Source organism: Chenopodium quinoa, unplaced genomic scaffold (assembly GCF_001683475.1).
Source record: "Chenopodium quinoa cultivar QQ74 unplaced genomic scaffold, ASM168347v1, whole genome shotgun sequence".
Lineage (NCBI taxonomy): Eukaryota > Viridiplantae > Streptophyta > Magnoliopsida > Caryophyllales > Amaranthaceae > Chenopodium > Chenopodium quinoa.
The window spans coordinates 1,009,513-1,031,472 of record NW_018743074.1 but is presented as its reverse complement, the minus strand read 5'-3'; the positions used below and the strand labels follow the sequence as shown (position 1 = coordinate 1,031,472).

The 21,960-nt window shown below is 33.5% G+C and overlaps 1 long non-coding RNA gene and 1 pseudogene across 1 annotated transcript; both read left to right on the top strand.

The window, feature by feature from the left end:
• The first annotated feature begins 8,581 nt into the window (after positions 1–8,581).
• LOC110731487 lies at positions 8,582–14,046 on the top strand (annotated as a pseudogene).
• A 5,609-nt stretch (positions 14,047–19,655) lies between these two features.
• Positions 19,656–21,460, top strand: LOC110731458. Its single transcript, XR_002513312.1, has 4 exons — positions 19,656–19,848; positions 20,132–20,180; positions 20,279–20,396; positions 20,629–21,460. It is a non-coding gene; the product is annotated as an uncharacterized LOC110731458 (long non-coding RNA).
• Positions 21,461–21,960: the final 500 nt, after the last annotated feature.

Genomic DNA, 21,960 nt, shown 5'->3' with positions numbered 1-21,960 from the left:
TCATTAGATCGTCTCTCCGAAAAGGTCGTATATTTCAGCGATGTGTGCGAGAGATGTGCCACAGTGCAATATCTTTTCAACGATCGTAGCTTTGATGAAGGAAACCCTAATTTGATTCAATTTTATGTATTTGTTAATTTAGATTTCATTTGTAGATGCCGGATGACTTTTTATTAATGAATTGATTTGTTTCAAAAAAAAATAAAAATAATAACTCGATCATCATAATACTTGTCAAAATTTATTATTGAAAAGGACAATTGAAGTTCAATTGATCAATTGCATCCCATATTATTATAACCTCATGATAAAACGAGGAATGGTTAGACCCAGTTCTTTAAATTATACGGATCAAATACCTACTTATCATAATTGACGCAATGCATCTCCTAATTAAACAATTATAAAGAAAAAAAAGAAATGAAGTTTCATATAATTGTGAACATTATTCTTGCAGGAAATACATGATACCGGTCACCAAATAAATAAACAAGTCTGATAAGTGATAAGGATGGCCTACGTATGCCAATGCAAGCTTGTTGTTTTTACAAAAACTAGTTGGTTACCTGCGCGCAACAGTTCCCCAAGTTACTGTTGTTAGTTGTTAATGAAAGGTAATTTGAGTATATTAAACAAATTATTGTGTTATGGTTATAATTTGTAGAGTTGAAGTTAGATTGCTGTATTTTTTTGTTCCAAGGTGTAATGCTTGTGTAGCTGGTACATAGATATGGGTCTTCTTCCCATATGATTATGGGCCTTTTTTTTTATATGAGTATGGCCCATATGAGTATACATTGGCGGACCTGGCCTTGTGCATGGTGAGTCAAATGACTCACCAGGCCCAAACAAAATTTCTAAGTTTTTTTTAAAAAAAAAAAAAAAAATTATTTTCTTTTGTTGATTTTGTTGTTGTTTGTTTGGTAAACTTTGAACCTTTTGTTAATGTTGTTGGGATTTTGGTGAAATTTGAACCTTTTTGACCATGTGAATTGTAGTCAGTGTTTATTTAGGGTGTTTATTGATGTCAATTATGTCTGTCAAATTGTCAATACACCATTGGCTTTGGTAGATTTATATGGGGTTTTGCATATGTGCTGATTTGATTGGCGATTCGGACGATTGCTTATGATATAGTCGACCCACCCTAATGATATAGTCAATTATGTCTGTCAAATTGTCAATACACCCTAATGCTTGTAAAGATTTTAATCTTGTCAATTATTAGAGAGCTAAGCTTGTCATGTTGTCAAATTTTTTTTTACATATTTGGTTATCGATTGTGACTCACCAGTCGGAAACACCTGGGTCCGCCACTGTGAGTATATACTACTGGTAAAGTATATCTAAAGGATATATATACTTGTAAAAAGCACAGAAGCATATCTGAAGGATTTTTTGGTAAAGGTTTATAACCTTGAGCCTCAAGTAATTGTCTTATATTTATATGTTCATATTTACTTTGTGTTATTGCATACTTGTTTTCTTCGTTGGCTTATAGATATGGTGAGAGATAAGTATACATCATCTTGTTATTCGTTTGTGCCTAAGATTTGGAATCCTGATCCCGAAGAAAGTCCGTTGAAAAACGTGTTTAGTTTTCTCAAGTACATGGCTGATATTTCAGAGGAAATGTTTGCATATTTAGAGCTTCTAAGCAGAAACATACAACCAAGATATAAGCAGAAACAAAGCAATAGTTATTCATTCAGATGAAGAAGAGTCTGATAGAGACATTGGTAATGTCAGCTGTGAATATGCTTATGGTGATCTAGTTGAGGTTGTTCCGAAATTGATAATGTCTCCTAAAAGAAAAGGATTTGAGGGTATTTCTGACAGTGATGATTAGTGTCTTGCTATAGTGCATTATATAATTTCAATAAATGTTGGTTTATTGGTTTGTAACCTCTATAAAGATGTAGGTATTGTAATATTAATTTTATGTCTATGTGCTGTAATCTAGTTTTAATCATGTTCTTATACAATGTGTGCTATTATATATGTTACTCATCACATACTATGAATGTTAAATTCCCTTAAAGCTTTATATTTAGTTGCTGTATTAACAGCTTTGTGTTTCTCCAATCATAATTCATATATAGCAAAGACTTTTATAACAAGATACTATTATTATTGCTTCATTCTGTACATTATATATAAATATGAATTATCTAGGTTACATATTCATTGAAAACCTTGCTAATGTTTATGTTCCTTCATAACCCTTCAAAAGATTTATACCTTGCTAAACCGAATTATAATTTCTATAGACCACTAAAAGTGTTATGTGGGAACACAAGGCAATACTTATGGTCCTTCATAACCCTTCAAAAGCTTTATATTTTACTGAACCAGGTTATAATTTTGCTAGAATACTATGCTGCAGAGTAAGCATAATGTAGCAAGTAGATGGGACACTTATTACTTTACTACACACAAAAGAAGGTTTTTACTCAAGGTTATAATAGTAGTAGGTTAATCTTGAGGTGTTGCACCTCATGCTGAGTCGCTGTTTGTTGCTGCATTCTGAATTCCCGTGGTTTTGGATGTTTTGTCTTCTACATTTGCAAGAGAGGTGTTTACTATTTGTGAGGCTTGCTTTTCCAGAGAAGTGCGACGACGCTTATGCATTGACCAGTCAGGGAATGCTGCTTTGGCAAAGTCTTTTACACCTATGGTAGTGTATTCAGTCCTATCAGTAGTGCTGCTGGTGCCCTTAGTGTTGCCTTCAACTTCTTTCATGGTTTTATCTTCTTCCATTGATTCAATGATAGTGTCCTTTTTAGATGTAGTATGTTTATCAACGTCTTCATTGTTTGTGGCATTTGTAGCATTGTCAGTGTATGCAATGGGACAAATATTTTTTTAAATGGTAACTACCTCTAATGACCATTGCAGCTTGTTAGTTGCAGTTAATGCTGGTGTAGGAGCAACTTTTAGATGCAGTAATTTCGAGCTGAAATTCTGCTTTGCCTTCTCAAAAGAGATGTGATCTTCCTATTAGAATTCAGATATTTTAATATTAGTACATAAAAGAAGCATTGTTATAGTGATTGTTCAACTACCATAAGATGACATAGGGATAGCTTAGTTAATTTGTGTGTAAGTTGTTGTATCAAGTAGAGCACATACATTTTCCTTGATAGCATATATCTGCTTAGCATGCATTCCTAAGATTTTTTCAACTTCATTGCTAAATGCTGTAAGTGATATGCTGTCAGTGTTATCTACAACATCAAATGTAAAAGTAACTCTGCACATGATGTTGTATTAGATAGATAATAACCTTATAGCTATATATATAGTAATAACCTTATAGCTGTAAGTTGTATGGCTAATTCACCTGATACAAGCCACTGTTTCTTTGGTATAACATTTTGTGCAGCCAAATTCTCTTCCTTCAGGTAAAGTTGTTGGTTTCCCACACTTCAAGCATCCTGTGTATATGGTCAGTTGTTGCAAATTTGCAGTTGATATAGTTGCTGGAAGCCAATGCCTTTCATCTTGCAATGAGTTTTGTGCCTATATTTAAGATTTATAGTTAGAGTGTGCAATAGATTAACAGAAAGAAGTATTAGTGCATATATCTTTATAAATGTAGGGGTAGCAACCTTCTTTTCTTGTGGATTTTCAGGATTTCAAACTTGAAGGATTCTAGCTTGTCGATCTAGCAACCTTTGTAGATAAAGGTTTGACCTATGAAGATGATATGGTCATTATAAATGTAATTGTGATATTGCTAGTATAATATTTGATTAGTAGAAATATATATACCATTCACGTAGGACATTAGCTTTATCTCCCTTTGGCTCATAGATTATTCGTGTATCCATTCCAGTTGAGAGAGAGAAACCTATTTAAAAAATATGATAGTTAGTTTTGCAATACATGTTAGTCATACAATTCAAAATAAATTAAATTCAAGCACAATTTTCTACTGATTTCCCCTCTCACTTATCTTATTTTCACTTCTAACAAACTCACTGCCTTATTTATCAAGCTTATCCAAACCAACTAACATACTCTTATCAATAGTACCCCTCCCACTTAGCCTAATTGATTACATTATCTCACTTTCTGAGCATAAGAAATTGCCTACATTTTTACAGCCTGACCTCAACAAAGGCAAGTTACTCTTCATTTATGTTGCCTTTGATAAAATTCACAGTAACCCTTGTATAAATAAAATTCATGTACATATTGGTACAAATATGCTAACCTTTTAGAGTGCTGGCTTTCGCTGATGTAAAACTAACTACTATAAATTTTTCAGCCCATACATTCAGTTTTTCACAAGCACTTCCAGCAAGGTGGTTCCAAACATTAACAATGATTGGTTGTGTGTTCCTGCAAAATGTGTAGTTAATTCAATGAAGCCTAAAGTATAGCTTCTTAAACTAAATTGTGATTAATAAATGATATAATATTAGGCTTACGTTTGATATGTTATAACAACTTCTCTTACATATGCTTTCTGTCCATAGAAAAAATTAACCAAACGCACTTCTTCGTCTGCAAAGAGAACTAGTCCCACTACATCTGTAGCCATTAGTGAATATATGGTCAGAATCTGAGCCTTTGGGATTGGTAGATTTAATGTAACATATGTTTGATTTACCATAGGTGGCATCTTCGCAAATATGATCTACTGAAGTACCAGTTGGCTGCAGTTCTGCATTGAATCAAATGTTTTATAAGAGCATATGAATGATTATATAAGGACAATATATAACTAGGAATGTAAGGCAATAAATCCACTAATACGGCGTACAAAAAAAAAAAATATATATAAAATACAAATATTATTATAATTATTAGGAAAATGTTATATGTAGCCCTAAGGGTTATGTATAAGAAGCTAAAAGAGGGAAGTATTAATAAAATATATTCATTAATTACACTGATTTGCGCGTGTTTTTTTGTCATGCATTCCTAAAACTTATACTAAAAAGGGAAAGATATTATATGCTTATTTGTAACCCTAAGGGCTACATAATACGTAGTATACTGTGATAAATATAGTTTTTCAAAATATATATAATAAATATAAATATTAAAAAAATAAAAATTCTTGATCATTTCATGCATTGGGCGCATGCCTTAGAATTTAATCATTGTATCCATTATCATACCCTTTCCAAGTACTCATACTTATCAATAGTAGTATCTTAAATGTCAAAGCATCCGTTAGAAAGATACCTTTAAGCTAACAAGATTATTATGTTATCGCCTTCACTTGCTACGTATAGTGGTTTGCAAATTACACCTTTTCAATTGATGTAAATAGTATCAAGTTTATTGATTCTTCTTTTCATTACTACGATTTAGGTCTTGTTTAGTTCACCTGATTTAAGCTGATCTGATTTGGTCTAATCTGATCTGAACTTATATTTTCTGATCTGATCTGATCTGATCTGAACTTATATTTTCTGATCTTATCTGATGTGAACTTTTTTTCTGATCTTATCTGATCTGAACTTATTTTAATTATTTCAATATTCTACTTTTAATTTTAATCAATATTATTATTATTATTATTATTATTATTATTATTATTATTATTATTATCATTATTATTATTATAAAATATTGTAGACCTACAAATTTTTTAAAGAAGCCTATAAGTATTAAAATTATCAGATAGTACAAGGTAATAGACTTGGAATATTTGATTATTTTATTATTTACAATATCCCACTTCAAATGAATTTTTTTTATAAGAAAGTATTAAAATGGGGATCCTAAAAAAAACTAAATTACAGATTAAATTCATCATAGCTTTTTTCTATATAAACAAAAGAGATTTGACTTGTTTTTGTTATAGGGAATTTTACAACTTTTTTGGTAATGTAAAATGGTTGACTAAATTGAATTGAAAATTATCATTTCATATTTCAATATTCCGAACTACTATGGGTAGCACCTCTATTTTCCTATATAAAACAACATCTTAGTGTCATAATTTTCACACTCTAAATCAATCTCCTAAAATATTTTTCTCTTCGTCTTTTCAATAGGTTGTTTGTCTATAATCTCCATCATAGGTAAATACTTTAACATTCTATGTCATTAATTTTATCATTTGTCCATTATTTTTTGATAATGTAGGAAAATATCCATTTATTTAATTTCATGAATATTACAATTGACCTAATGCAAGTAATATCGATGAAAATCTAAAGTATAAGTAATATTTTAGAATCAATTCATTTATTTCATGAGAATCCTTTTGACTATAATCCTGGTGCCAATTCAACATTAATGTCTATAATTTATGCATGAAAATATTGATTCCAAAGTGCTCTTTATCATAGTGTAATGGTTGGTAGGGTAGCATGGTCTGAAGAATGTACGGAGATATTGTTGGACATATGCTTGGAGATGAAAGAATTTGGATTTTTAAAGCTTAATTGGGATAGAATAGTAAATACTTTGAACGTAAAAAGTGGAAAGCAATTCAATATCAAACAAGTAACAAATCATTGGAATGATTTGAGGAATAAATTCAAAATTTGGACTGAGATGGAACTTAATTGGACTGACCTTACATTTGATTCTATTACCGTTTGTCCTCTAGTTGAACAAGATGATAAGTGGACGCTATTTGTGAAGGTATGACATATTTTAAACAAGTTTCTTGCATTATTATCAGTACATTGTTGGTTACTTTATTAAATTTATTTAACCTAAATTAAATCTTGTTTTTGCAAAAACATAAAGATATACCTGGAATATTCCTTAAGAGACCATTACCTCATGTAGAGAAGATGCGAGCACTTTTTTCTTAAGAGACCAATACCTAATTTAAAGGTGACAATTGAAAATCCATTAGTATTTTGTGAAGTCGTTACCTAATTTAAAGGCGACATTTGAAAATCCAATCTTAAGAGGTTCTTAAATAATAATATCAGATTTATGATGTATCAGATTTGATTTTATCGTTTGTTTGAACTGGCAACATTTTCTATGTTACTTTGCACTAATTTCAATTAAAGTAATGCGTAGCTATTATTATTGAAAACCTTGTACGTATACTCCCTTCGATTTTAAATACCTTCTCCATTTCTACATGCGGGGACTTTTAGGAAAAATTGGTGAACGTAATAATATATGGAGCTAGTGGGGTAGGCGGAAGAATAAAAAAATGTATAAAGCAAAAGTATTTGACAGAATAAGAGGAGAGAAAATATGAAATTTTAAAAAATTTATTTATGGGAAACGTTAGGCTTGTTATCAAAAATATGAAATTAAAAAAAAAACTATGAAAACATACATAATATGTTGTACGAAGATATTCATTTTTTTATTTATAGGAAACATTAGGCTCGATTATTATTGTTTTTTTTTTATTTTTTTTATTTATTTTTTGGTAAGAAACGATAGGCTTGGTATAAAGATAAGTAATATTTTGTAAGAAGATATTCAAATATTTTTTTTAAAATCACTTGATCATTTTGATCTGAAGAGGTGTTTCTAGGAAAAAGCAAAGTATTATGTTTTCCCCCCGTCCCTTATTGATAGTCCTTTTTGGCTAAATTTTAATCCCAAAATGTTCATCCCATTTGCTTTTTCCCTTCGTCTACTTTTTTTCATACCCAATGTAAATTTATCTTTCCAATGTAATTTTACTACTTATTTATGCTTATTAATTCCCGTGAAAATTGCTCATAAGGGGCTATCAATAAGGGACGGAGGGAGTATGTTGTTATAGGAATTGACAATACTATTTTTATTCACTTAAATAATATATTGTTTTAGGAAATGACAATATAACTCTATCCTAGGAAATGATACTGTCCTAAAAGTTGTCAACCATGCAATACTTTCTTAGCAAAAGCATAAAGGTGGTTGAAAATACAAGCACACTAACATATTTTCTAATTAAAAAATACTTGATGGTTTTAGGAAATGAATCGATGACAAGTTTATAGGAAAGAAATTGACTTTATACTAGGAATTGATAACCGACAATTAATGACACGTTGACCAAACCTCTATTAATCATAGGAAATAAATACCGACATGCATTTGCATGGTGCATGGTTGGCAGCCTTTTCTTTATACATCAAGTATTGTTTTTTTTTTTTAAAAAAAAAAAATACCTACTCTGCATGGTTGACCGACAAAAAAATTGAATGGGAGTATTGGTAGTTTGGTACTACAGTTTTTTTGTATATATAAAATCCTTCGTATTGCAATATTTCTCACACCACATCAATCTCTCCCAAATTTTTTCCTTCTGTTGCTCATTTTAGTAGCTTGCTCGTATACAATCTCGTCGACAGAAAAATACCTTAACTCTTTGTTGTTATTTTTATTATAATTCATGATTAGCTGGTGTGTTCGGAAAATATCCTTTTATTCGATTTCATGAAGATAATAAATCAAATCTTCTAAAATAAGCTTTTATCATCAATCAAATATTATTGTATAAAACTATTAATTATGTATGAATCTATTTTTTTTTTTTTAAGAACAACGTGTATATATTTGACCTATTCTACTACGCATTTCACAAACAAGAAAATAATCAAAACAATTATGGCCTCCAGTTGCTAGTTTTTTTATGGTGAAGGAGAAAATTAGGGACAAAGAAATAACCATATAAAATTTAAGAGATTTGAAGGTTAAACGTGGGATTCTACTCAAATGGGTGGGCGTTTAAAGTATCATGCAGTACTTTAATTTTTTTTTAACAAGTGGAGGGAGAATTATATAGTGAACGGTGGAGGGGGAATTATATTGTGAACCATAATTGATTGACCAGAATTTTTTGACATAAATTAAATTATAGTTACTTATATATTTCATGCATGAAACTAATAATTTCAAAGTGCTCTTGATTATAGTGTAATGGCTAGTAGGGTAGCATGGTCTGATGACAGTACAAAATTTTTTTGGACATATGCTTGGAGATGAAAGCAGGTGGACTGTCAAAGGTTAATTGGGATAGAATAGTGAGTACTTTGAACGTAAAAAGTGGGAAGAATTTCAATACTAAACAAGCAAGAAATCATTGGGATGATTTAAGGAAAAAATTCAAAATTTGGAATGAAATGGAACTCAATTGGACTGGTCTTACATTTGATCCTATTACTGGTTGTCCTCTAGTTGAACAAGATGATAGGTGGAAGATATTTGTGAAGGTATGACATTTTGTTTATCTATTTTCTTGCATTATGATCTCTACAATGCTAGTTTATTTTTAAATTTAGTTAATCGAATCTCGTGCATTTATGAAGAAACATAAAGATATACCAGCGAGATTCCTAAGGAGGCCATTGCCTCATCTAGAGAAGCTACAAGCACTTTTTTCAGGGTCTTTTGCTACTAGCAAATGGAGTTTTTCTCCGGGATTAGGTGGGGAACAAATTGGTAAAGAAAATGAGGAGGGTCTGGGGATAGTGATGAAAATATAGGAGCTATGGAAATGAGTAGGGGAATAAATAACTCGGATGATGAACAGAGCATTTCACCTCCTAAAAGTACCTCATTGGGGAAACGTAAGAGTGATAGGTGTACTAGTAAACTTAAAAAAAAAAACAAGAGTAGTAACATTGACTCTTGTATAGAGTTGTTGAAAATGTCTATTGAAACTAATTGTAAGCAAAGGAGTGGTAATAAGTATAAAGATGTCTCAGAAGCTCTATACAATATTGAGGCTGTTGTTCAACAAGGAGAAGGATGTATTTACCAATGTATGAATTTTCTTCATCGTCGCGATAATGCAGATTTCTTCTTAGGTCTCCGAAGTGATGATCAGAAGATCATGTATTTGAAGGCGGCATTTCAAGATCCATCATTGGGAGGTCCTTAATTAGGTTTATCGGGTTGATGGTTTTCGGAATTAACTTTGTCTTATGTTTTCCTATGACTTGTTTTGTATCATATGTTCTTTGTTAGTTATTTGATGTTGTTGTAGTTTTAATTAAGGTTCTACATATGAAGCTACTATTTTTTTCTGACCTTTAGGTTTAAGTAGCTTCATATGATGCTATTGCATTTCTGGTGATCTAATTAAGAAGCTTTAGTCTTTATTTAAAAAGTCATTGTTGATTTTATTTTAGAAATTGAATAATGTTGGTATTTTGTTGATTTATGTTGTAGAATGGATATAACACTTCCATTGTGCTTGACAATTATCGCATTGGAAGAGCTAAAGAGACTTCTTACACCAATTGAGAGATTGCCTTTAAGGTTAGGTGGAGAATCTGGTAGCTAATACATAAACAAAGTACTATATGCCCATCCTGATTTATGCAAAGAACAATTGAGATTATATAGAAACATATTTGTGGATCTGGTTACTTGCATGAAAAATAAAAATTTATTATCGGATGGTCGTTACATATCTGTGGCTGAGCAAGTAGGAATATTTTTATATATCATGGCTAAAGGCAGTTCTTATCGTGATGTTGCCGGTTGATTTCAACACTCCGTTGCAACAATTGGGTTGTACTTTAAACAAGTACTGCAAGAAATAGTTCATTTGTCTACCGAGATCCTAAGACCATACCAAAGTTTGAGCGAGGTGCCAAAAAAAATAAGTGACAGCACAAAATATTGGCCATATTTCAAGGTATTAAGAAACATTATTATTATCTTGCATTGTCATTATATTATTTTATGCATGTGCAATATATAATTACTTATAAAATGTATCTTTAAATGTTAATGAACTATTAGGATTGTGTTGGAGCATTTGATGGGACTCGTATAAATGCAGTTGTAAGCGATGATGATGGTGTGGCATATCAAGGGCGTTCAGGAAAAAAAACATGGAATGTTTCGGCTGCTTGTTCCTTTGATAGACTTTTCACGTTTATCAACATTGGATTTGAAGGTAGTGCTCATGATATTACTGTATGGAATCATTGCTTAACCTTACCAGAATTTCGATTTCCCCATCCACCTCCAGGTATAATTTAGAATAGTGTGTTTTTATATCATACATGACACTATACTAATATGTCGTATAACTTTATTTTGTAATAGGAAAATATTATCTAGTAGATTCCGGATATCCGAATACCGTTGGATATTTGAGTCCAATAAAAGATAAAGATATTAGAACCCATATGCCCGAATTTCGAAATGGTCCACCACCTCAAGGCATACTTGAACATTTTAATTATTTTCACTCTTCACTCCGAACAACGATCGACAGATGTTTTGGACAATTAAAATCTCGATGGAAAATATTGGCAATGATGCCAAATATGGACACTAAACAACAATTGGCGATTATGGTTGCTGCATTCACACTTCACAATTTTATTCGATTACATGAGTTGGATATACCCATAACCCATTGATAGTGGTATAGAATTCGAACCAAGAACAGATTATGATTTGTTTAATGAGAACCGTAAGGCTGTCATGAACGAAGTACAACTTAATATAGGGAAGGAAATTTGGAACTTCTTGTAATGAAAATTATATTTGTCAATGTTTATGAGTTGACACTATGCTTTTCTTGCGTCGCGCTTGCAGCCTTATGGTCTTCAGGCTTCGCTTCTTCGCAATTCTGGTATTGTTGGTCCAGGTCCGGCCTTCGACGACACTCTTAGTCTTTTTAATAGGACTGTGGAGACTGACCTTTTGAGTAACCCTAGTGAGATCGCTGCCCCCAAACTCATGAAGAAATTGGCAGATATGTATTTCACGAAGGTCTCTGCATCTGCAAAATCCACTTTCTCCTTATCTCCGCGTCAGGTTGCCTTATGGAAGTCCCGGCAGGGGGATCACACTTCTGCCTGGTTGCGAGCGGTCCCGATATCCGGTCTGGGTCAGACTATGAATGGTAAGACTTATCGTTGTGTTCTTTGCTACCGGTTGGGTGTTCCCTTGTTCGTCGTATTGGCACCTTTTTCTGCTTGCTCAAGGGTGTTTGATGGGGATATTTATGGGGATCATGCAGTGTCTTGTGCTGGGATAATGAGTATTAAACATCGGCACAACGTTGTTCGTGACACCCTTGTTGATATTTGTTTCCGCTCTGGGATTTCTGCAAGAAAGGAGGTCAACGTTGGGTTGTCTGGAGGGAACGACGGGGCTCTTCGGCCAGCAGATGTGTTGCTTTACTCTTGGGATAGAGGCCTAGATGTCTGTGTTGACTTGACGGGGTCTTCTCCATTGACACAATTTGGGTTGTCTGACTTCGTTCCTGGTTATGTCGTGTCGGCTGCGGCTCAGCGGAAGCGGGACAAGTATGGGGCGCGTTGCATGGCTATTGGCTATGGTTTTCTTCCTTTCTCCTTTTCTTCATTGGGGGAATTGGAGAAAGATGTTGTTGCATTGCTGAAGCGGGTTCAGGCGTTCGCTAGGACTCAGGATATTGGTGCTCGTGCGGCTGCTCGCATCTTCAACAGGATTGAGTTCGCTATAGCTAGAGGGGTGGGGGCCCAGATTGTATCTCGGCTCCCCACTAATTTCTTGTAAATCGTTTGACTTTGTAGGTTTTTCATAATAATAATAATAATAATAACCATAATAATAATAATAATAATAATAATAATAATAATAATAATAATAATAATAATAATAATAATAATAATAATTTTGACACAGACAGGGCTATCTGACTTTGTTCCTGGACGGGTTATGGCCGATGCGGCTCATCGGAAGCGGGTGAAGTATGAAGCTAGGTGTCGGCTCATTGGATATGGTTTCATTCCCTTCTCCTTTTCTTCGCTTGGGGAATTAGAGAAGGAGGCTGTTGCGTTGCTGAAGCGGGTTCAGAGGTTCTCGACGACGCAAGACAATGGGGCTTGTGCGGCAGCTCATATCTTCATTAGGGTAGGCTTTGCTATAGCTAGAGGAGTGGGGGCCCATCTTGTATCTCGGCTTCCCACTAATTTATTATAGGTTGTATGACTTTGTCTGTTTTTGAGATAATAACAATAATAATAATAATAACAACAACAACAACAACAACAAGAAGAAGAAGAAGAACAACAACAACAACAAGAACAACAACAAGAAGAAGAAGAAGAAGAACAACAACAACAACAAAAACAAAACAACAACAACAACAACAACAACAAGAAGAAAACAACAACAAGAAAACAACAACAATAACAACAACAATAATAATAATTTCGATATTCCTTTGAGTGTATTGTTACTACTTCAGGGCCTGGGTTTGGCGATTGGCAGTGGCGGCTTGCCACCTTACCATTTGCTTTTGGAGGACTTGGTGTTTATACCGCAGGTGATGTTCATCATTATGCTTTTCTTGCTTCCCGGTTACAGTCTGCTGGGTTGCAGACACAACTTCTACGACATGCTGACATTGTTGGTCTTGGACGAGCCTTTATGGATGTGTTGCGTTTGTTTAATGGAACGGTGGAGTATGACATCTTGAGTAATCCTAGTGAGGTCGCTGCCCCTAAACTCATGAAGAAATTGGCAGATATATATTTCACAAAGGTTACCGCTTCTGCAAAATCTGTCTATTCTTTAGCTCCTTGACAATCATCATTGTGGAAATCACAGCAGGGAGACCACACCTCTGCTTGGCTTCGGGCGGTCCCTATTTCGGGGTTGGGTCAGACGATGAACGCCAAGACTTACCAATGTGTGCAGTGCTATCGGTTGGGTGTTCCATTGTTCTTTATCATGACGCCATGCTCTGCTTGTTCAAGGGTTTTTAGTGGGGATATTTTCGATGATCATGCGGTGTCTTGTGCTTGTATTGTGGGCATTAAACATCGGCATAATGTTGTTTGGGATACCCTTGTTGATGTTTGCTATCGGTCAGGGATTTCAGCTAGAAAGGAGGTGGACATTGGGTTGTATGGAGGGAATGACGGGGCCCTCAGACTTGCAGATGTGTTACTTTATTCTTGGGATCGTGGTCGCGATGTTTGTGTTGACTTGACAAGGTCTTCTCCTTTGACACAGTCTGGGCTATCTGACTTTGTTCTTGGACGAGTTGTGGCTGATGCGGCCCATCGGAAGCGAGTCAAGTACGAATCCAGTTGTCGAGCAATTGGATATGGCTTCCTTCCTTTCTCTTTCTCTTCACTTAGCTTGGCGAATTAGAAAGGGAGGTTGTTGCATTGCTGAAGCGGATCCAAAAGTTCTCGAAAACTCAGGACATTGGGGCACATGCTGCTGCTCTATCTTCAATTCACTAGGATAGGTTTTGCTATAGCTAGAGGAGTGGGGCCCAGATTGTTTCTCGGCTTCCCACTAATTTTTTATAGGTTGTATGACTTTGTCTATTTTTGAGTTATAATAATAATAATAATAATAATAATAATAATAATAATAATAATAATAATAATAATAATAATAATAATAATAATAATAATTTGTATTTGATCTGAACTTATCTAATTTGAACTTATTTTTTCTGAAATAAGTAAAAATAAGGTGAACTAAACAAGGCCTTAATTGCTAAGTAATCTAAAATGTTATTAATTACGATTTACAAAGTATATAAACGATCCAAAAATAATACTTCGCAAGATTAAACAAACAAAATTGGACCTTTTTTTGCCAACTCTAACTTCCAAACCCGAGCTAAACAATTTATTCTTGCAAAATTCTTTTTTTTTTTTTAAAAAAAACAATATTCTTGCAAAAGCTTCAATCCAAAGAAATACGGAATTCTATTATTTTGTAAACAAATACAGTTGAACAGGTCGTATGATTGTAATGGAATAGGATACTAGGATAGTACTCGTATAATATTGTCCGACATTTTTATTTTTCTCAAAAAAAAAAAAAAAAGAAAAAGGGAGGAAAAACTAAAGAAGGATAATAGTTAACAACAGTAGCTGATTCAGCCAGTGCATGTAAATTGATATGAACAACTAACCAATGGCGGGACAGATGTCTCCATTCAATTAATATATCTACGAGAAAGTAGAAATGGAGCAATGTTATGAATTTGTTGGTACATAACATGACAATTCGTAAATATTTTAAAAATTAACATTAGTATCACTGATATGTGAAATATATCATGATTATTACAATAGTATTGTAAATAATTAATTATACTAAAGATTGTTACAATAGTATACTTTTGAAGCTAATATAAGTACCACTAGATTGTGAAATTATTCCATTGGAGTCTAATGATATAATAATAATTGTAATGGTATTAAAATGACTATATTGGTACAATTAAAACCTGAAGATTAAAGTGATAATATGTGGTCACATCATCTTTTTATTGTACTAAGTTACCATTATACCTCTGTTATGTATCAATAGGTACATAACTTTCCTCCATTTAAAATGCCTCTATATCTATTGCATTCTTATTTAACTCATTTAACAATATAGGTTTAGTAAAAATATAGTAGAAGTGAAAGTTATGGTTTTTTTTTCCATGTAAGATTTAGAGAGGTAGAAGTTAGTTGTATAAAGAATAGAATAGTGTATAGACATTTATATCCCTAAAATATTTATGTACATATTTTCCTAATTAAAGTAACCAACAAGTGAAAATAATCCCGAACATTGGTAACTATGACGCGCGCATTAGCCACCATAATTTATGTAAATTTAGTTTGATAAATTGTAATGACTTTTTGTATAAGCTTTGATTTGATCTGATTATCATTTATTTCTTGAAAGCAAGTTTATTGCATTTCTATGTTCATCAACATGTTGTAGGCTGAATGAATTGAAGGCATAAGAGATGAGATAATTTAAAGCAGAGGGGAATGAAACCAGGTATATATAAGATATTGTACGAGTACGAGGGTGGTCATAAAATTTGCCCAATACGGAGTAATAATTACTATGTACCTCAGTATACTTTTGTTTTTTGTTGACTTTGAGAGTTTGTTACTCCGAAGGTAACTGTTTTAATATTTGATAATAAGCATTTATGATTTTAACAATGATTCTTATGAAATTAATTATTCTGCTTTTGGTTGATTATGATTATTTGATACTGGAATTTTGGGTGCTAGTGTGCTACTTATCCAATGCAAGGAGGTTAGGAGGTAGCTCCTCGTAGTGGGAATGCGAACAACTTTATTGAGAACTTTTACATATACTTTATCTACATTCGCAGCAGTTATGGGATATGTTTATGATGTCTTATTACTTATTGTTACTTAATATTTTGCAGATACTAATCAATCGCCCACCACATTCCAAAATTATTCCATCTTGGGGTAAATATGGTGGTCGAATTTTTCTGCATTCGTGTTCATCACCAGTATTAGGGGTTACGTCGAATGGATTGAACACCCCGAAATGTGCATCGTGCCGAATACACACCATTCCCTTACATACAGCACCCTTGAAATATACTCACAGTGTTTCTAAGTATAGACAATAGAACCCGAAGATGAATATTTTTCCATAGAAATTTCTCCACCATCGAACTGAATAATTTACAAGGATCGTAATTTACCGGGCCATGGAGCATATATGGGTATAGGATGAATAACCACAACACTCATTAAAGTAAGGATATTGGCAAAATAATCTAACCCAAAAGCGGGCGTGCGATGAAATTGGAATCGGGGGGAGAGCAACCCAATTAATGGATTGCATATGTAGTAATACTGATGCTTATGATGATCCTTTTCCTCACTCAAATCTAAACACAAAACTAGGTCTTTGCAAGTCGCCACAACTCTCAACGATGATGACAAACAAGGAAGAAAATTGAGGGTGAATTTTGAAGGATTAAATATCTTGTGAGTTGGGATTTTTTTTTGAGAATTCATCAGTCTAGTCATTCTCATCGTTGACAAAAACGTCCATGGTAGTTGTTCCTTCTGTGTAAGGGAAGATTATTGTTATGGTTTAGGTATTCTATAACATATCTAGGGTTCGAGAGTAGAGATAACCAACGCTTTGATACTAATTTGCATTTAATCACTGTTCCATAATTCTCATGTCTAACAATTATCTCAATCAATAACTCATCAGCAAGATCATTACTTCTCTCTCTCTATTTTCAACCCATTTTTCCGGGAGTTTCTCAAGAGTCTGATGGTGAATCGTTGGCGACCACCCAGCCACGACCAGGCTATCTTTTTCCCTTTCAACTATTCCGTCAAAATGAAGAACGCTTCGATTGTAAGGTTGATTGTGTAATTTTAGGGCTGAATTTTGAGTTATCTATTGCTGAAATTGTATTTATTGTGATTTAATTAACTACAGGGTTTGGTGAAGAATTGGGAGAATTCAGGCGACTCTGCAAAATTCTGATTCTGAGCAAATGGCTGCACAGGTTCGGTTATTTAACTGTTATACTGTTCGTTTGTTTGATTGAAGAAGCTTATGACCCTTTAGTCGAAGCAGTGAGTCTTATACTGTTCGTGACAACATTAGAAGTAAATACCTCTCTCCTTTGAGGGCAGCCTTAAGGGTGAACAAAAAAATAGTTCACAATGAGTGAACAAGTGAATGGGTGGCTTAATGGTGATCTCTATAATTGTTCATAGTGAATGGTTGTGGGATCGATTGCTGCTTCAAGCATTTGGACGAATTTATGGATTGTGGGCCCCACTCATTTTTATTTTTTTTTCAGGAAAAAAATAGAAAGCAGCGGCTGGGAGCGCGCCACTTGGCCCAGCCGCTGCTTGACACGTGTCACTGTTTTAAATAAATCCGTTGTAATTTTGCAACGGATATATTTTACAAAACACAAATCAAAAAAAAAAAAAAAATTACCAACGGCTCTATTTTTTTCCCCTCTATAAATAGACACCCATATTGCTATACTTTCTTCAACTTTGAAAATCCATTTCTTTCTACTATATTTTTCTCTTCAAAAATCCCCTCTATAATTATTATTATTATTATTATTATTATTATTATTATTATTATTATTATTATTATTATCATCATCATCGTTATTATTATCATTTTTATTATTATTATCGTTATTATTATTATTTCCTTTATTATTATTATCGTTATTATTATTATTTTTATTATTATTGTCGTTATTATTATTATTAAATTTTTATTTTTTCCAAATATAAATTATAATTATGGATGCTAATACCAACCCCAAAACAAATAGAAAGAAGAAAAAAAAATTTGGGTCAAAATATGATCCTTCAAGCTCGTTTTGCCATTATTAAAAAGCCGTCTTTGGCGTGGGATACCGACATACTCCACAATATCATGCTCGCCTGCATCATAATACATAATATGATCGTTGAAGATGAACGAGAGACGTATCAAAATAACGTTAATACCAATGAGTTTATGAATGCTGGAGGCAACGCTAATGAGGACACTACTGAGTACCGTACTGATCGTATTGTGGATATCGGCTTATACTTGTCTCGTAGAACAGAGATTGAGGATCAATAGACTCATTTGCAGCTAAAAAACGACTTGGTCGAACATATATGGAATAAATTTGGTAACAACGAAAACTTAGGCAACTAGGTTTACAACAAATGGTTATCCCTAAGGACATCTTACAAAACGATGTGTAGTTGTTTTTTTTTTTTTTAAATAAAATGTACTAGATTATAGTTGTAGAACTGTAATCACGATTTGTACCTCTTTTTTTTTGTTAATTAAAATTAGCTGCGTTGTTGTTTAAAAAATATTAATCACAAGAATTAGTTTTTTAAAAAGCTGATAAAAAATGCGATAATTTCTTAATTAGTAATCACGATTAAAATATTAAATACGTCAATTAATTACATTGACATCGGGTTAATAAATTATAATTATGAAACAAAAAAAATTATATTTACAAAAATAAAATAAGGTGGGGTAGGGAGTATTGATGATGAACCATTGTTTAGTGTTCATTGTTAAGAGTGAATATTGTAAATGGTTTGTTGGGTTGATGTGGATGAGAGAGAAATGGTGATAGTGACCCATGAACCATTTATTTGGGTTCACCAATAAAGATGCTCTGAAGTTTTTTAAATTTGGTAGAACTTAGAAGTTGGCCGGACTATCTTTTTTCTTTTAGTTTCTTTTTGTTGGGAAAGGGTCCTCTTGAAAGTGGGTCCATTATTTCTTTAGCTCGTATGTTGTACTCATAAGGTTGATGAGAAACTTTGGCATCTCTTTTCTAACTAAAACATAGCCTCAGGAGTTGCTTAGTTAGTGACTACAACTTTATGTATTATTAATTTAGTGGATATGTTTCAGGGTCAATGGGTTCATGAATCAAAAAGGGTTGTGTTGTAGAATTAAACTAAGTGATTTTTATCCAATTGGGGTTTTGCTTTGTTGGTGATGTTATTGTTTGTGAAGTGTTCTTTGGTACCCTTATAGGGTTAGATTTAATACTCATTTTGCTGTTGTTTTTATTTGCCGAATCATTGGAGAAGCAGAAAGGTTCAGAATTGTTTCTTGAATCATTTAGCAAATTATGGTTATGGGGTTTGTAGATTTTGCAGGTTTTTGATGAATTTTTGTTTATTTGCAGAAATGATGAGATTACGAGATGAGAGCTTCAATGACTCTCAATTTAAACGCCCTTCTGGTGCTTCTCGAGGAGAATCGTGAGTGCTCTTTCGATAACTGTCAGAACAATGTCAATTTAAACGACCTTTTGGTACTATCAGGTTTATTAGAGTTGATATTTAATTTTTCACCTTTGCCTTTTTTTAATTATTTGTGTTAGACTGTTATTTATACATGTTTTTTTTTATCTAATTGATGATTGTCTATGGTGCTTGCGGTGGGATAAAAACATGGTAAATGTAATTTTTTCTAAGGGGCTTTCATATATCTTATTTTATGTTGGTCTAGGCTTCTAGCTGTTACCTTGTTCTTGGTGAAATTGGCAAAGCATCACTACATTTCAAGAGACGGTTGCAGTCAACTGACATTTGTATGGAGCGGAAAATTATTCTAGAAGCTTTTGTTGGCCTACAAAAGGCTCAGGTACCCTCATCTTCTCTGTTATTTTTTTTCCCAAAAATGGCCATTAACAATAACCTTGATAGTAGTTTGTCAATATAATTAACCCTTGAAATGTTATCATTACTGCTATATGCCTTGTCATATTGGTACTGGAAGGGTTATAATTGATGTTAACCTTACATGTTTTAGTTACTTTTTTGGGTGTGTTGAGTTTTGATTTTTTTAAAATGATAATTTGGAATTTTGGGTTGAGGTTTTAGTAGGATAAGGGGTGTCTGATGTGTTTTTTGTTTTTGTTTTGCAGCAAGAAGACGAGGAGATGCCTGTGCCCCATTCTGATGTCGTCACCAATGGTTTGTTTTCGAAAACTGACAGTCTAAGCTTCAATAGCATTGTTACTTCTTAATATGGCTATTAAAGAGCTCACTTGCTCTGCTTTGTCAAATTTTAGGGTGGAAGAGTAAGTTCAAGCTCAATTCTGTCTAGTTGAGGAGGAGATCAGACTAAATACTTCTTCTAGGTACCTCTTCTCGTAGTTGGGCTGCATCTGTTCTTCAATATTGGAGTAGGTAACTGATTCCCTCTTAATCCTTTAGTTGGTGGGTTATTTAACATCATTTAACTTAATCATACCCTTCAAATACTCTTAAATTTTTTTTCTTGATGAACTTTGTCTATTGTTGTTTATAAGGACAAAATTGATTTGATTGCCTTTGTTCACCACAGTTTTAGCTATTACTTTAGTGATTATTTCTGAGCAGGAATTTTATTTACCAGCTTCTACCTTTGTTCTCTGATCAGGTATATGAGAAGAAAACAAGCCCAAAGTGGCGTTTTGACCTTGGAGAAAAGAAAATTTTTCAGCAGGTTAGTATGTTTGTGTGTCTGAAATCATTCTACAGTGAGTTTCAAAACTGACGATGTATGCAAGTATTGCCATGTTTTCTAGATTTTTTTTCATTACATTATGCTTAGCAGCTTGAGCATATACAATGTTTTTACTGCATTAATACATAAGAATGGGTTCGATATAGGTTTCATGTTAAACAGAATGATACCTTCTGCTGCAATATTAGGAAATCTAAGCTTTTGCAGAATATAAGTAAATGTTTGATGTTTACCGGGTGTTTGGAACGGACAAGAAGTATTGGCTTAATCCCACATATGCAGGTTAAGGTCTACGAAGGATGCCAAAACTTCAGGGTCTAGATTATCCATCAAAGACTGACCTTGACGCACAAGAATTTTAAGACGTGTTGGTTTAATATCTTTGGCATTCAGAAGTGTTCCTTGAACAATAGATTCTTAGGGAGAGAAATTTGAGGTTAGGGTTTGGGAATTTGGGGGAAAATAAGAAAATATGAAATGGGATGTACTAAATGTCTGAATGTAACAAGTAGAAAAAAATAAAAAAAAATTAGGAGGGTTAGGACTCGAACCAAGACCTCTAACTAGGAGTGAATTCTGCATTTCTGCTAAAAATTACCAATGCGCCAATATTCAGCATTTGATTATTTCCTCACAAATATTTCTTTTAACCATTTTCTGTTTTTTTTAAATAAAATAAATTAAAACTTATAATTTTTTTTCAAAAAATCTGTGGGTTCAATGAGCCCTCGTGAACCCTGATTAGGGGATTTTGCTCCCACCAATCGGAATGCGCCACGTGGACCAATCAGGTCCTGCCAAGTGTCTCCTAGTTGGAACTGTCAGGGCTTGCCACGTGGCACGCGCTTATTCGTCCACCTTGGACCTGTTATGTCACGACATGTGGCATACTCCATGCCTAATGGAGAAACCGGCCACCCAGGCCCAACTTCCGAGGGAAGCCCAATCGGCCCTAGGTTAACCTAAACCTAAGATGGGCACGTTTTCCAAGGTTATAAATACCTCCCTTAATCCTCATTAAGAAAAAAACACAGAAACATTACGGAAAAAACACATTAATTACACACAGTAATAACCGGCTGATCTCGCTAACAAAGCAGATTACCTACGTTAATCACTCTCACCTAGAGAGACCTAATCACTTTAATTTCCGCATTAATTACTCCTTAATCGGGTACTAACTTGACCGTTGGAGGCGGAGCTCACAGGAGTCTCCGTTATTTTGCAGGTACAGGCGTCCGGTTC